General features: G+C 35.7%; 1 long non-coding RNA gene across 1 annotated transcript; it reads right to left on the bottom strand.

Annotated features, from left to right (window-relative positions):
* Positions 1 to 7,260: 7,260 nt before the first annotated feature.
* On the bottom strand, positions 7,261 to 14,730 carry LOC138130243 (uncharacterized). Its single transcript, XR_011159535.1, has 2 exons — positions 7,548 to 14,730; positions 7,261 to 7,491 (listed from the first exon to the last, which is right to left on the bottom strand). It is a non-coding gene; the product is annotated as an uncharacterized lncRNA (long non-coding RNA).
* Positions 14,731 to 14,986: the final 256 nt, after the last annotated feature.

Raw genomic sequence — 14,986 nt, 5'->3', positions numbered from 1 at the left:
GCCAGAGTGATAAGATTTTAAAGCATTTTAAATTCTCTTTACGACCACACCAAAATGTTTGGGTTTTAGCCCACCACTTAAATAATCCTATACATATAGGGAAAAATTATTCTTAGGTCTTAATCAATCATCAGAAAATTTAAAATATATATCAGGTATAATTGCCCTAGTGATTGAGAAATTCCCGATAATTTTGTGTTGGTGATCAAAAGTGTCTGCTGTTGTAATATTATTTAACATTACTAGCATGGGAAAAAGGGTTTTTACTGACGACAGAAGGATATGACTGGAGAGCCGAAGGCGAACCAGTCACCTTCTGAAGCCAGTAAAACCCGTTACCATGCGTGTATTGTTGAATATTTTATTTGTTCCTCACTTGTAATCAATTATACAATAGTATTTAACATTACTAGCATGGTAAAAAGGGTTTTTACTGGCGACAGAAGGATATGACTGGAGAGCCGAAGGCGAGCCAGTCACCTTCTGAAGCCAGTAAAACCCGTTACCATGCGTGTATTGTTGACTGTATCATTCATTACTTTATAAACCAATAAGAATCTTTGATTTTCTTTAGTTACCATGTATTACAGCGGTTATTGTAGTAACCAGGGCGATTTCGAATATACGAACCTTTGTATATTCGAATATAACTACTAACCTTTGTATTTTCGCTCGCCGCCTTAACTTACAAAATTTTTTGCGCTAACCGTCACATTAAATCGCTCTGCTACTGAATGCGCTCAGTCGGTTTCGGGAACCTGTTTAATTATTTATTTATTTTATTCATGATATAGTCTACCCGTATACGACTTAAGGATGGAAAATTCTCGATTACTCGACGTGTTGCCGGAAACACCACTCGATCTACGATCTCGTGGTGTTTCCGGGCAACACGTCACGTATAATCGAGAATTTTCAATCCTCTAGTTGTATAATATATGAATATTTTATTTGTTCGTCACTTGTAAATGGTTATACAAACTATTAAAAATTCCGGTATTTGAAAAAAAAATCTTCTCTGAAGTAGAAAAACGAACATGGATTTGCGATTGTAAATTAAAACGTTTAATTCCCAAATTCATACCCATGAATAAACTACACTAACCACCAAAATTAACGCATCACTTGTATTTTTATGGTTTTTTTGAAAAGTTTTACTTTAAAGCAAAAAATTGTTATACACACTGAAAATAGAGGAAAAACATAGATCATCCTACAAGAGTAATTAAAATTTCCAGCCACTGTGTACAAAAATGAGCAAAAATATCGTTTTTGCTCAATTTTTAAATTTACTCGAAAATACATTTTTAGTAACGGTTGAAAACTTGAATCAGTATTGACATCAATCTTCATTTACTTTTAACATGGGCGATGTTAGGAACAACTTCGCATCTAAAAAGTCCGTGCAAGTGCTTTTGTTAGCCCAGAATTACGAGAGTCGGAGGACTATTGAATATCACTTTGGTATGAACCAATCTACCGTATTTAAAGTTCTAAGAAGACATCGGGAGACCGGACGGCACACAAGGAGGCGGGGACAAGACCGAAAATGGATCACAACACCTCACCAGGACCAATACTTAAGGTTAATAAGCATTAGCATAAGCATTTCTCACTGCTCTCCGACTTCAAGATCGCATGTTAGACAATATGCACTCCGCCTGGGTGAAAATACTGTTAGAAAATGACTAAAGGAGCATCAGATACATCCGAGAAGACCGGCCACTGTATCCAAGTTAACTGCAGCTCTTCGGAGGACCCGTTTAAACTTTGCATTAGAACATGTCAATTGGGTCGGACAAGATTGGCGCAGACTTTTGGCCTTCGATGCATCCAGGTTCTGTCTATACAAGTCTGACCGACAGGTAATAATGTATAGACGACCTGGTGAGTGATATGCGCAGTGTAATTTCGTTACTAAAGAAGAGTTTTGGGGGAGGGTCAATAATGGTATGGATAGGAATATCTTTAGACGTTGTGACAGAATTTGTGGTTTTAGATAGAGGCAATTTAAATGCACATCGATATAGCACGAACATCTTGGAACCTGTTGTTGTACCTTATGCCCCATTCGTAGGGCAAGACTTCATTTATATGCACGATAATAGACGGCCACATATTGCAAGGGTAATTTCCGACTAATTTAAGACTATTGAAATATCAGTTATGAAGTGGCTAGCACGTAACCCTGACCTCAACTCAATGGATCACTTATGGGATAATATGGAAAAACTGTTACAGGCAATGTAAGGACGTCCAAATCACTTCAGTCGGCTAACAAGAGCACTTCTGAATATTTGGCAAAATATAGGCTAAAATCATAAGAGAAACCTCATTTTTAACATGCCACTACGTTATTGAGCTACAATTAACGCTAGAGGGGACAATACAAGCTTTCAGGAAAATAATCTTTAAATTTAGATGGTTTTTTCGATTTCTCATTTTTACTCGTGATGTTACCTTTTCGAATTTTTGTATTTTTTTTACATTTATGTGCTCTTTTTTGTAAGAAAATGTGTTGAAAATATTTCCCAGGGTTCAGCTGTTATTGTTGTTAACATATTTTTTTTAATATTTCAAAACTTGCTTTTTTAATTAAAAAAATCAAAGTGATGCGTTAATTTTGGAGTTCAGTGTAAAATAGTAAATGGAAACAGATTTTATTTTTTTATTTTTGACACTTTGTTTCCTAAGGGATGGATTTCGCAAAAATATCGAATTACACAATCGTAATTTAGGTACTTTGTCCCATTTTATTTTGGTCAACGACTGTACGTACTACTGCGGACACGGAATCTTGGATGATTTATATATATATGCCCCCAAATGAGGGCATAAATTGGCCTTTATGGCACAGATCTGTCAAAAATCTCTCAAGCAACGGTTGGTTTAATTATTCCAACAATGGTATCAAACATTATTTTATTAAAGAAAATCATACATTATATAACCAGTAACCATAACAACATCAAAATAGCTAACTATAATTGAAATTTTTTAATAAACAATTGTCAAAACGTTATCATGTTGGTATGAGCCAAATAGTGATTTTCATGATAATACGATTAGTCACACTGAGTGTCAACATTTTTTCAATCTATTTGAGCCTGCGTCCTGACGAGCGAGACTTTATTTCAAATTCGAAAAATATTTCCGCTGATTTCTCATTAAATTTATGTTGAACATGAATTCGCGGAAAACAGGTCCGGGAAGTGAAATGAACATAACCTTAACTATGATTTGGTGTCAAATTGTAATACAGCTGGTCCATATGTGCACATTTTGGGGTGGTACAGAGTGGTTTTTTACATAATTTTGACATTGAAAATTGTTTATTAAAAAAATTTAACTTATAAATTTGCATGGACACAACTTTTAGTTGATTTTCTTTAAGGAATACTAAATATTTGTTTGAATCTTTTAGAAATTATAAAATAGAATAAAACTTTGTATGTGCCACAGGCATAATTGTCGATTATGGCCCTCGGGAATTTAAACATTTAAACATCTCCTGATTATGCCCTTAATACATAAAAAACTAATTTGCATTAGACGGCGGTAGGTGTATTTTACAGCGCGACAACTAGGTTCCAACTGATTACTTGGAGCGATATAAATTACCTACCGCACAACATTTGTTCCGTTTAGTCTTAATTTCGCACTTATCACAGCTATACCATTTAACAACATTTGTTCACAAATGATTTTTCTTATGTAGCCTTAAGGTGTCGTTCCATTTCGTTTTAAATTCGCATTTATCACAATTGTACCATTGGATGGCATCTGCTGAGTGATGAATTGCCTTATCTTGTTTAAGGTGCCTGTTAGATTTCCTTTTGTGTTCGCATTTATCACAATTTGTACTAGTGAACAGCATCTGCTGAGAGATGAAGTTGCTTATGCTGTTTTAGGGAGATGTTCCATTTCGTTTTAAATTCGCATTTATCGCAATTATACCACTGAATGGCATCTGCTGAGTAATGAATTGTCGTATGTTGCTTAAGACCGGTGTTATATTTCGTTTTGTATTTGCATTTATCACAGCTATACCACTGGACAGCATCTGGTGAGAGATGAATTGCCTTATGTTGTTTAAGGTGGCTGTTATATTTCGTTTTGTATTTGCATTTATCACAGCTATACCACTGGACAGCATCTGCTGAGAGATGCATTTTCTTATGCTGTTTCAGGGAGTTCTTCCATTTCGTTTTAAATTCGCATTTATTACAGCTATACCACTGAACAGCATCTGCGAACAGATGATTTTTCTTATGCGGTTTTAGGTAGCCTTTCCGTTTCGTTTTAAATTCGCATTTATCGCAATTATACCACTGGATGGCATCTGCTGGGAGATGAATTGCGGTATGTTGTTTAAGGTGGCTGTTATATTTCGTTTTGTATTTGCATTTATCACAGCTATACCACTGGACAGCATCTGCTGAGAGATGAATTTTCTCATGCTTTGTTAGGTAGCCTTTCCATTTCGTTTTGTATTTGCATTTATCACAGCTATACAACTGGACAGCATCTGCTGAGAGATGAATTTTTTTATGCTGTTTTAGGGAGTTCTGCCACTTCGTTTTAAATTCGCATTTATCGCAATTATACCACTGGATGGCATCTGCTGAGTGATGAATTGCCTTATGTTGTTTAAGGTGCCTGTTATATTTCGTTTTGTATTTGCATTTATCACAGCTATACCATTGAAGAACATCTGCTGACTGATGATTTTTCTTATGCTGTTTTAGGTAGCCTTTCCATTTCGTTTTAAATTCGCATTTATCGCAATTATACCACTGGATGGCATCTGCTGGGAGATGAATTGCCTTATGTTGTTTAAGGTGGCTGTTATATTTCGTTTTGTATTTGCATTTATCACAGCTATACCACTGGACAGCATCTGCTGAGAGATGAATTTTCTTATGCTGTTTTAGAGAAAAGTTCCATTTCGTTTTAAATTCGCATTTATCGCAATTATACCACTGTACGGCATCTGTTGAGTGTTGAAGTTTCTTATGATTGCGGAGACTGCAATTCCGGTGAGATCGGTGCTTTGCACTCTGGTGTTTTTTCACAACCATTGCCTCTTTTGTCTTAAAGGAACAACACTGGGATCGGTGCCACTCTTCACTACAAGACACTGTATGTACGTTCTCGCATTCTTCTTCTGTATCAAAACATAAACTTTCCAAGTGTTTGATCCACAGTAAAACAGAATATGTTTCAAACGAGCACTTTTGACAAATGTAGCTTTTTACTACAGTGTCCTTTTTTGGTTGGTCTTGCACACAATCAGTGTCCTTTCTGTGATATTCCCTGAAATGTTGCTTTAAAATTACAACAAGATGGGTTTCAAAATTGCAGTCCTTGCAGTAGTACTTTTCCAAATCGTTTCTTTCGCATCTAGTTGATTCGAGTGGTAACCGGTGTCGTTTCACATGATTCGCCATGTAGAAAGGTGCTTTGGTCATGTAAGAACATTTCTTGCAAATATGACATCTCTTTCCGTGGCCACATTTCGGGATATTCTCGGTAATCTCCAAATTTTGCATTTTGATTTTATAATCTGAAAATTTCATTTCATGTCAATACAAAAAACTAATCAAAACATTGCAAAAAATACTAGTCTTGTCTTATCTACTTGTAAATTTTGATTTGCTCAATCTACGAAAATTTTCCTAATGTAAAATTGGTTTTGTTCATTTGTCAATTAATTGTCTATTTGACAATACCTACCAAATACTTTTTTAAAATGTCCTTGAATTTTGACTTGTAAATTTTGATTTGCTCAATCTACTGTACCTACTGTTTCCAACAATAGATTCAACCATTTCAAATAACATGGAAACAAAAAAGTTTCCGAGACAACATCATAATAAGTACTATAGGGACTTTGAGGTAACGCTTTAACATTGGAAATGTTCGCTCGCAGAGTCGACATTGTTCCGGGAGTGTTGGGCATAATCGATACATTGCCATAATCGAATGAATCGAAATACCTAATCGCTTTGTATACTCCGTACGGTGATAGATTGTACGTTTTTAAATTCTAGTTCCAAAACATAAAGCAGTGAAAAATACTAAACTTTCCATCTCAATTGCTATATCGCTGCAGATTAATTCCCGCCACACTACTCTCTGTCAATGGGTCATTTATTCAAATGGGATAAAAAATAAGTAAGATACAGCATCAAAGCTTTTTCGTCACTCACCCGGTATAACCTTACTTAAAAGTTTTGTTTTTTTTTTGTTCACTTTAACTACTTCTGGAATTTTCGCGTTTTTTCTGGCTAGACAGCCTCAGGGCGTCCTCCTAGATCGTTTCCCACCATTCAAACCTTGTGCAAATGAATTTTCCTTACCCTTTATGTAGTTATACTAAGACATTGACGCGACCTTGAAACACAACAAGAGAGAAAAAAAGGCATTTGCACAAGGTTTGAATGGTGGGAAACGATCTAGAAGGACGCCCTGAGGCTGTCTAGCCAGAAAAAACGCGAAAATTCCAGAAGTAGTTAAAGTGAACAATTACCGTTTTTTCATTTCATTTGTCAATAAATTATCGGTGCCGTTGAATCAAGACATTTCCATGGGTAACTCGATGACAAATGTTCTTGCTCTCACAATGCTACAGCGGCACAGGCACGACTTTCGGTCATTATAACGTGCTTTATTTTTGTTTTATTTTTCAAAATCTTGTGATATTTTATACATAAATATCGAATGTTCATTTAAATTTATCCTCAAAGTTGGCGATGAAAAGTCGATTGTGAACGTACTATTGCGATCAAAAAATTTTGGACACTAATGTCATCGTGCTGTCATACATTCTAAAACGACCCTTATGTATTAATAACCTCAATTTTGATTGTGTCAATTTTGAAAATGTGAATGTCAGATTTACCGAGAAAATATTCAAAAAGTTGTAAAAATCAGACAAATGGAATAGAACGAGGTTTTAATTAATAAAAAATATAAAACAAATACCCAAATGTACTCGCATATTAAAAAAATTATATTTTAAACCGGTGTCAAATTGACAATTTCATCTTTCATGTGACAGTTTCAATAAAGCATGATTTAGAGTAATTTTTTTAATGTGAAAGAAGTTTGATGTCCAAAATTTTATGATCGTAAGACATAGTGATCAACAAGGACTGAAGCTGTTGGCAACAATGACAATATGATGAAAATTTCAGTGAAGTTGGTAGCATTACATTTTCAGTTGTCAATTTTGACGGGCAAATTCAAACTTCAAAATCAAGTGTCATTTTTGTATCAATTTATTAATTAAAATGGTTTTTACACTAGAGCAAGACATTTTTATTGGTATGGCGTACTTTCGGACTGGAAATTTTGATGCTGCTAACGGTTGGCAGTATTCCACGGAGCACGGACGATGCATTTCACCAATTTCAACAAGTATTCCCTGAGCCTGTTGTCACCTTAGTTAAGTTTAGGCAGCATTGCACGAGATTGGTGCAACGTTACCTACAAACAGGTGATGTGAAAAAGGCAAAATCTACTGGTAGAACATCTACACTTACAGAAGATGTACTAAGGCCCGGTTTCTGGAACGGTCCGATTACTTAACGGCCGGTTAAATCAAGCGTTGCTATAGAAACGCTAGAAAGTGACCAATCACAATACATGATTTTTGTATTTATCGGAGAGTTAACTAACTGGCCAAATAAAATGTTTCCAGAAACCGAGCCTTAATCGTGAATGGAACAAAGCCCTCGAAAGTCAGTGCGAAAGCTTTCACTCCAAACAGGTGTGATTACTGTGATTCTTATCTAAAACACACGCATCCAAAGTTCTTTGTTGGGCACGTTTAATGCAGGGGCTAATAATCCTTATATCCGGCAAAATTGCCGTGCCGCCGGGTGCAGGTGGGATAGTTAATTTTTAAAATCCCGTCATTCCTTTTCCTTACTTTACAGGCTTGGCATACGGAAGTAGCCTAACCATTTTAAAGAAATTAAAGTTCCACCCTTACAAATTTTCCCGGATCCAATCCCTGCATCCCGCAGACTTTCAGCTCGAAAATAATAACGCATAAAACATGTTTCTGTTTCTCAGGAGGGGCATACGGGCACGGACTGTCGCTTTTATGAATGTAATTAAGTACTAATTACTTTTTATAGGTACTCTTTTTGGAGTACCTTACTTTTTGGTCGTTTTGTACTATGGCGGACAATAAATTTAGGCCGGCAAATTTCTGACATTTCAAAAAAGTCGGTGCAAACGACCATTTATTGTCATTATGACTGATGTGTCAGTTTGTCACACTTAAGTTTTTCAAGCTGTTTGGCGTTTCCTTCGCCCTTTTCGTAACTTACAGATCATGACGCACTACCATAACTGATTTGTAGTAGCACTTCTCTATGGTGCACGCTTCTTTTCCCAATTTTAATTTTGATTATCGCTGTCAAGATGACAAGAATGACAAAAATCGAAAATTGGGTTAGTTGAACCTTTGATTTTATATTACAATAGTTGAATTAACACAGCGTTAAATGTTACGAGAAACGTAGTTCGATCTTATTAAAAAAAAGTTGTAGATGACCATTCCTTATGTCCCAAAATGTCCTCTACAAGATAGTATCGGTCTTATTTAGTTATACTTGGGAATCACTAGAAGTCATAATTTCGGTCCGATTTTGCTTCACTACTTGGCTTGGCTCGGCCCTTGATAGCGTACGCTGTGTCTGTGATTCTGTGAAAAGTGGCAAAGAAAGAACCGCTCGCCTGAATATTCATCAACTCTAATTAGTGCTCATAAATTCATTCGGTCGACTGTAAAAATTTGTTTCGTTGCTTGCTACGCTCTCTATCAGTGGCATCCAAAAGTAAAATTTCTTGCATACGGTTTTCCATTTAGGTGGCCAATCTAGTAATATAAAATCAAAGGTTGAACATAATGCCAGCTTCACATTTTGATGTCAAGTCAATGACAGGCCGGCCCAAATTTATTGTCCGTCATAGTACGTATCGTGTTTTAAAATTACCAACTCGTAACATAACCAAAATTTTTTGACATTCACAACTTGCAGCGGGTGCCAACACTGACGCACAAAAACTTTTCATACTTTGGGATTATTTTGCTGTCATTTGCTGCCAACAGCTTCAGTCCTTGTTGATCACGCTGTAGTACCACTCGTCAGTCTGCACAATAAAAACACAAACAACGCAAAACAAGTGAGGTTAGATTTAAACAGCTGATCCGTGATGCTTCACAATCAACTCTTAAACGACTACTTTGATGATACATTTAAATGAACGTCCGTTTTACGTATAATACTTACCATTCATTCTATCACAACTGGAAATGCGTCTTTAACAGTCGCAGTGTGTTTGGTATTCGTCACGGATTACTAATTCGGAATATTCGGATTCGTCGTATTCGTAACAAAGAATATGGAATAGACGGCAGACGCGAAGCAGAAATATAATATAATTAATATAAGTGTAAGTGACTAGCTCTGGTGTTTGTGGCTCGTAACTATTCAGTTCGACCCGTCGCCGTCGCCTGCGTTGATTATAAAAGCCTGCCAAGTAGAGAATTAGACCAAGGAATTAGACTATGTAGTCTAATCTAAATACATTACTTTTTCCGCCAAATATTTGAACCTGCGCAAAACGGTAAGAAATGTGGTCGTGATCGTCATCGAATCGGAGGAGCCCTACGTTGTGTTTTTCTTTTGGCGGAAAAAGGTTCGGCATGCAAACGGTGAGGGTTCCAGTTGGAAGAGTGCCGCAAATAAAACACACATGTGAGGGACGCAAAATACCTTTTATTAAAAATGCCTGTAATAACTTTGATAAAAAAAAAATTGAAACGAATGCAAAAGGACAGAAATTAAGTTTAACGGAGTACAAGAAATTAACTAGCTGAGTACTTTACAAAGATAAACGACAAGATGAATGCAGCAACATTTAAAACAACTTAACAGCTTAAAGCTTGCAAAACAAGTAAACAAATTAGAATGCAGTTATTACAGACAGGGACGGATGAAAACCCTCTTCAAAAACCGTATCCCAGGTATTACTCATATGTTACAATTCGATTAATGACAAAAACAATGTTTAATTTGGAACTACGCGGTCAAGGTACGCCAACAGGAGCTTAGAGCTGGAGGTAACAAACTTTCGGCCGCGAGGGGACTCAGAAGAATAATCTGAATCATCTTGAAATCAAGCGACGTTTATAGATATTCGGGGTATTAATGAACGTCAGACTATTTCGTCGACCAAGCAAGAGTGACAGAGCGTCTCGGGGTCGTACGATTAGCATCACTAAACCGCATAAGCAAAGATTTAGATCCACCGTCCCCAACCAACCGTTTCCCGACAAGACCCCGAAGTCTCTATAACCTCGACGGAAGTTTCACGAAAACATCCCGCCGCCGCATTAGCGAAGACTTAGGTCCGCCCCCGCTAACGGCTCTAAATAACCGTAGCTTCGACAGAAATTTACTAAACAACCCCACGACTTCCTGATTGTCACCTAGCTCCCATAGGGGCGCACTTACAACATTTTACTTTAACTATTCCGAAATCTAGCAACAACACAAAGAAAAACCTGAGTTTAATTCAACCGAACAAAGCGTAACATTAAACGATGAGAAAATTCAGCAAAACAAAGCGCAACATTAAACAATGATAAATAAGCAAAATAAAACGCAACATTAAACAAAGAGCAAATAAAAGGGAACAAAGCGCAAAGTTAAATAACCATAAAATAAAAACGCTTTAAATGGCACAAATATTGGTAAGCAACATAACTAACGAATACAATAATCGCTGGCTGTACTAAACAAACAAAATGGTGGGTCGAGTGCCGTTAGGAAATGTGAATGAAAGCAAAACAAAATGGACGCACGCGGTTCGAACGACGGCTACTAATTTTCGAAATTAACAGATTGCCCAAAAAATGAACCTCCCGGGAGAAACTTAGGGATAACGCTTAAAATTAACAAATGAGCGCTTCTCGAAAGAAACAGCATGCAACAAAATGATATTTACAACATACCCTTACCACGTGGTCCTGGTCCCAAAAAAAAACACAAAAAGAAAACCCACGTGGGACCGATTCCCCGGGGTGAATTAAAACGTAGGATTCCTCACGGGGACCCAAAATATCTACTCGGGACGGTAGCGTAATTGATTCAGATTTAACTTACAAATTTTGGAATATCGCTCGCTCTTCGCACGGTGTGTTCGTTTCGAAAAACCAAACAAAAGTGCTCTACCCCCCTTCAACCACCCGCGCGAGAGCCCGTTTTACGCCCGCTATATTTCCGCTCTCCCTCAGAGTTGCCAACTCCCCAGGATTGCAAACCCCATCCCTTAGTTCCTAATCTAGCCGCTAGTGCCTTCACATTTGGCGCGCTCTCGTGGCTGTACCGGGAATTAAATTAAAATTTTAAACTGGGTCACTTCTTTATCTAGGATGTTAGTTACACATTTGGTAAATTGTGAGGTTAAAATCATAGTTGTGATATAAAACAACTAAAATAATATGTGTAATAAGAGCTGCAAATTTTCTTTTTTATAAATGTATAGAAAATGGTGCCTTGCAGTGCAGTTGCTATCGCCAGAGAAGAGCTGATGGTTAAAATTCTGGCTGCAAAAATATTATCGGGTTTGTCATATACACTTCGATGAACAATCCAAATCTCCAGATAGTCCTAACTGACCATTATCCGAGTCCCGACCTGTCCATTGCCGTTTAACTGACGGATTGAAGTAGAGGTAAATCCGATTTAAAATGTGTACCGACGAGACCGATATTTTCATATTACCTAATTGTATATGTATCTTGTATTTGTAATACGTTTTTATAACGATACTAATTATTGTCTACATTTCTTTGTTTTCTTTATTTTATTTTGATACTAGCTTTTACTCGCCGCTTAAAGTAATTTTACCCTTATTTTGAAGGTCAAGTGTGCAAAATTTCATCACAATCGGAGTAAAACTGTAGATTTGCATACAAAACAAACATTCAAACAAAAATCAAATTTGGCGCGGTTTTACAGAACCTTGGCGACGCTAGCGACCACGCGAAAAGCGATGGAAGGTAGAACTAAACCCACTTATGTTGTTATTGGCAGGAGTGGGCTGTCTATATACCCAATATATATAGTCGATTTCATATAAATGTTCATCAAGTCACAGGTGAGTTGTGCATGTGCACCTTTAATTTAGTTACATTGCAAAAGTCACATTTATGAAGGTCATGTCCAATAAATCTTTACTTGGTAAAAATACAAAGACAGTAACAAATAAGATTTACTTTAATTTAATCAGTAAAAACGCGCTTTTGAAATCAGCAATGTTAAAACGGACAAAACTGAAAAATTAGTCGAATCGGGCAAGCAACTTTGAAAGTCAAAGTCACTAACTCTGGCTTTAATACCAACAGAAAATCAGATTTTCATGGCTTGCTTAGATGCACATTTATATAGTGATGGATAAATGACCGGTCATTTATTTTTGGTCAAAGTTGACCGGTCCTTGATCGGTCAATTACCAGTCATTATTGGTCAAAAAGTAGGAACTAGTTAAACATCACAAAATGATTCTTTCAATATCAAGGATTATTTTAATACCAAATAATGGTTCTTAATTCCATTTTTTATAAGATTTATTGATCGATAAATTATTGTTCTAAAATTGTGTAAGTGAGGTTAAGTTTGAATTGTTTGAAGTTATAGAAGTTATATTTGTTTTTTCTTTAACATACAGCAGGGTGTTTCTGAAATACGTGTGTTAATTTTAACCAGGGGAAGAACGCGCCAAATCATGGAACTTTTCTCTATAACATTTTTACAAATTGTTAAAATTTGGAATAAATTAACCATCAAAGTGTATACCCGCCTATGGGTAAGAGCGAAAATTTTCTGTTGTGATAGAAACAGAGCTTTGTTAAAAACTTCCATTGTTACAGCAAAAAATAAATAATCAAAATTTAGATTCTCATGGTTACAAAAAATAGAATAGTTAATCGGATAAAACGACTCGTTTGGTAAAAATTGTGGGGCAAAAAATCTTGGAATGCTTTTACGAATTTTACAAAATGTTATAGAGAAAAGTTTCATAAATTGGCGAGTTATTTCACTGGTTAAACACACGTATTTCAGAAACACCCTGTATTTGCTTGAATTTGAACTTTTTGTTAATTTAAAACGCTTTAAAACGTTCAACACAACTGTGTATGTGTTTCTAGTTTCTTTTAAAATACTTACTTCAACATTCGTTTAGAATTTAAAAAAGTAGGTATAATAAGTATTTTATGAGAGTAAAAATATGTTGTATGCCATGTTAAGAAGACACAAAAACGATTGAAAAACAAAAACCAATTCTTCCTAATAGATAAATCGCTTAATGTTTATTAAAGTTTTAGATGTTTCATTGTCATAATTTACTTATTTATTGTCATAATCGATTTCTTCATTGTCAGCAGCTACGTAAATGAAATTAGACAACCCAACATAACCTCATCTCATCAGTCAAACAGTCGTCATATCATATAATCTTCAACATTATAAGCGGGAAATTTAAATTTTAAAAATGACTGGTCAAATACGTCAAGTCATTGACAATTATTGACCGGTCAAATGGGTCATTGACTAAGTCAATTACCGGACCTCACAACACTACATTTATATGAAATTGAGTATATCTTTAGTCTGTGACTCTTATTAATCTAGGAAGCCGTGGGTCGAACTGAATCGTTACGAGCCACAAACACCAGAGGTCGTCATTGTCACTTACACTCCATGCTTACACTACACTTATAGTTTATACTTTATAGACTACGTCCACTGATAGAATGCATTTTTTTAAATATCCTTAGATAACAAAATCCCCAAACCATAACATTAAAATATTAAGAAAGTATCATAGATTGTGTTGGTAATATCTTGAAGCATTCGCGCCACTGATTCTCATTGGTTGTTATGAAACCCACGCGAAAAATAAATGATATGACATTTCAAATTTGAAATTGTCAGTTCTGTCAAAGTGGTTTAAGCATTTAGATTTGCGATTTTACATCTTTAGAGCTTTGTTTTGTGATTCTCTGGTTTTAAAAGTTATTAGTTTTGATTGTGTTGCTGTTTTGATCTGTTCCGTTGCGATTTTTTGTTGATTTTTTTAAATTTGTGAAGTGAGTGCGTGCCTCAAGAATCTGATTACAAACATCGAAAATGATACAGAGGTAATTTTTGTTCATGCATTAAATAGGAGTACATATTAAATAATCTCTTACTTGTGTTTAGCCATTTCCGAAAAAAGCTGGATATTTTAATTTCAGTAGCCAGCTTTTTCGGAAATTTTATTTTATTCCGTGGGGCACATTAATTCTCGTGAAATACCTTGTATTAATAAAACCTAATATATTACTCCTACTGTACTGAAGTTTTCTTTCGTCTTTCGTCTTTCCTAAGTGCAAACATGCAGAATAATAATAAAACATCACGTGTAAACCTGCTCTTTCCATTTTTTAAAATTTCGCGCCGCATCTATTTGTTGTAGCGTAGAGTAAACATTTTTAGTAACATTTATGTCAAGCAATCTATGAGTGGACAGAGTTTACATAAAGTCCATTCAAAAATCAAAAAACCACCACCTGTTGCTTTAGGTTGGTAAAATTTAAAAGACACTAGATAGATATTTTTTCATACTATGTTGGTAACTATAAATTATGACATTCAAAATAAAATTCAATTGCTTTGAATTTCGTTCATATTGTTTTATTAGCAGCACGTTTCATTTATTTATTGATTCTTATTATTTTTACTTAAACATGCCCAGAAAAACAAGACACTTAATAAACATTTAACCTCAAAATGACAAGTCTCACCAAATTTTACACTAGACAGCGTTGCGGATAGTAATTATCGAGGAAAATGCGACGTTGGTGGTTTTTTGATTTTTGAATGGACTTTAGTTCTGCTTCGCGTCATCGCGTCTGCGT

The sequence above is a fragment of the Tenebrio molitor genome, chromosome 5 (genome assembly GCF_963966145.1).
Source record: "Tenebrio molitor chromosome 5, icTenMoli1.1, whole genome shotgun sequence".
Taxonomy (NCBI): Eukaryota; Metazoa; Arthropoda; class Insecta; order Coleoptera; family Tenebrionidae; genus Tenebrio; species Tenebrio molitor.
Note: the sequence above shows the minus strand (reverse complement) of the source record. Positions and strands in the feature narration are given on the sequence as shown.